Below are 2,282 nucleotides of genomic sequence, written 5' to 3'. Positions count from 1 at the left end.
CTTATTTTCACATTTCAGCGCCCCGTCTTGCATCGGCTCATCAGACCGCATATTGAGACTAATGTATTGTGTTTCATTGCTAAATTCTGTATTGCTCGATGTTAGTGGTATCCAACATAGGTAGGAGGTACATTGATAACGTCAGCTATCCTGTCGGGTTTGAGATTTGGATTTTCTTAAAAATTATGTAAGACTAATCCAGATTTGCTTCCTAAAAATGCATCGCTTTTGCAACATTTACTTGACTAAGGATTGCGATGGCAATTGTGGTTCGAGCACCTAAACACCTACCTCTTAGTAACACCTCCATTATTCAATATCCATAATGATAGCAGTTCCAATTTAGAATTGTAAATCAAACCCTCGTAGTGTGTTACTTATGACTAATGTAACTTTGTTTAAACTGCTAACTAGTCAGTTGAGCAATACAAAAATAGTGAGAATTGTCTGTTTTGCAAGAAAAAACAGTTTTTTTTTGCCAACTTACGTAATGAAAAATTCAAAACCAATCGTTCAGCAGCCATAGGTTAGCGCACACATACGCACACATCGACAGTCATAAAACCTTACTGATACCAACACATAAATATATACGAATATATAATTAGAACCATCTATTCTAGAGACCCATCCTAGCGATGACACCTAAACACTAGTAAAAATCATCGTTTAATGAACTCTTGGTTGAAGTGATACAATTCGAAAAGTATGACAAACGCGTTCGTTAGTGAGCCCACTTTTTCTTTTCCAAAAGATCCTACTGCCCTGCCAGATGTCAGTCATTGACATAGGTAATATCTACCTTCGGTTATCGTTAATCGGTGTATTATTTTTCCTCGTTGAGCTTTTCCGCAGGCACACAATCTCTGTTAACTAGCATGTAAAGCGGGAGGCCTTATCTTCTTCAATTGTCTTCTCATTCTGTTTTTCGTCCTATTCTAACTGACGGCAGGGGTCGTGATGATTACACAAGTGGATTGGATGCGTCACTCGAACGACTGGAGGAGGCTAGTTTCTAACCGAAAAGTTCCATGCCTTTTGTCAACATGTCGTCGATATACCGATGTGACAATGCTTCCATTCTTTAACCTTGATAGCTGCCTCATCTTCTGTCTCAATAAATATCTTTATCCAAGACGATCGCCTATTTACTGAAATAAAATAGTTTGCCAAATAACATGGAGGTTTTAGCTTTTCTTTGTTCAATTGCTAGTACGACTGCGACTACCAAAATGCCGATGAATTATAAACACGCTTACTTAGATTAATTTCAATTTTATTTATATAATGTACTGTACGTTTCTTTATAAATATAAGCGTTCACAACAACTGATATTAATCATAACAATGGCGAAAAAATAAGGACTTAGTAGGGTTTATAACTGCTCGTGTGGCTACCGTGCTGCTTTATAGACCTGTCAGAGAAACCCCAAGTAAATTTAGCAAGGCCTTCTCGGGTTAGACCAGTGGCTAGTGGAAATCAGTCGTTGATGCTATCCCTAAAAGTAGGTAATTCTATATATATAAATGGATAACTATTATTGTTGAACACAAAAATAAAAAGCTTCCATTCTAGCTTTGAACTAGAAGTGAAGAAAGATCGATAATGTGAACACGTAACGTGAACGCTAATCCTTACAGAGTTGTGGAAGCACTGCGTATCGAACGACCGATAATGTTCATTATTATTTATTGCTAACTCTTCAAATCTGAGTTTTTGTTTTGTTTTGTTTTTTTTTTTTATAACCTTCAATAATTTTTGTCTGGAGTTATGTCTATTTTAATAAGTTATATCTGGAGACAAAACATTCACATGTAATATATACATTTTGGCGAAAGTACAGGGTTAATTAACCGAACAGCAGAATTTGTCGAAGGCTTAAGATTAGAGGATGGGGATTGTTTGCGTTCGCCAGAGTACCAGCGTACATGATGTCAAAATTTTACGGTTTTTTGATAGCAGTAGTGTGCGTGACTGGTGCTCTGAAGCCGCTGCTCTGGTAACCTTTAACTAACAAGCAACTAGCAACCACGTCGACTTACATCTCGGCGTTAAAAATTCATAACCGGGAAAAATGGGGAATCAATGTTACTAGCCTGTATAGTTCTCATGTCATTTTACAGGTCCGGCAAGACCTCACACTGTCAAATACATGACGCGAGCAATTCCGTGATACGATACCTAACATAGGTCAAACCTAGAACTTGTTCACATAGAAGAGAAAACTAGAAACTCTCAGTAAAAGGCACTAAAATAGATTAAAAAATAGTGCCCTAACATG

At 37.2% G+C, this 2,282-nt stretch overlaps 1 long non-coding RNA gene across 1 annotated transcript in view; it reads left to right on the top strand.

Moving 5' to 3' along the window:
• Nucleotides 1–1,135, top strand: part of LOC111260915 (uncharacterized) — a 1,659-nt gene extending 524 nt beyond the window's left edge. Inside the window, exon 2 of the long non-coding RNA XR_002680632.2 lies at nucleotides 953–1,135. This is a non-coding gene — a long non-coding RNA (uncharacterized LOC111260915). The remainder of the gene's footprint in view (nucleotides 1–952) is intronic.
• Nucleotides 1,136–2,282: the final 1,147 nt, after the last annotated feature.

This window comes from Varroa jacobsoni, unplaced genomic scaffold, assembly GCF_002532875.2.
Source record: "Varroa jacobsoni isolate VJ856 unplaced genomic scaffold, vjacob_1.0 scaffold_490, whole genome shotgun sequence".
Taxonomy (NCBI): domain Eukaryota; kingdom Metazoa; phylum Arthropoda; class Arachnida; order Mesostigmata; family Varroidae; genus Varroa; species Varroa jacobsoni.
Note: the sequence above shows the minus strand (reverse complement) of the source record. Positions and strands in the feature narration are given on the sequence as shown.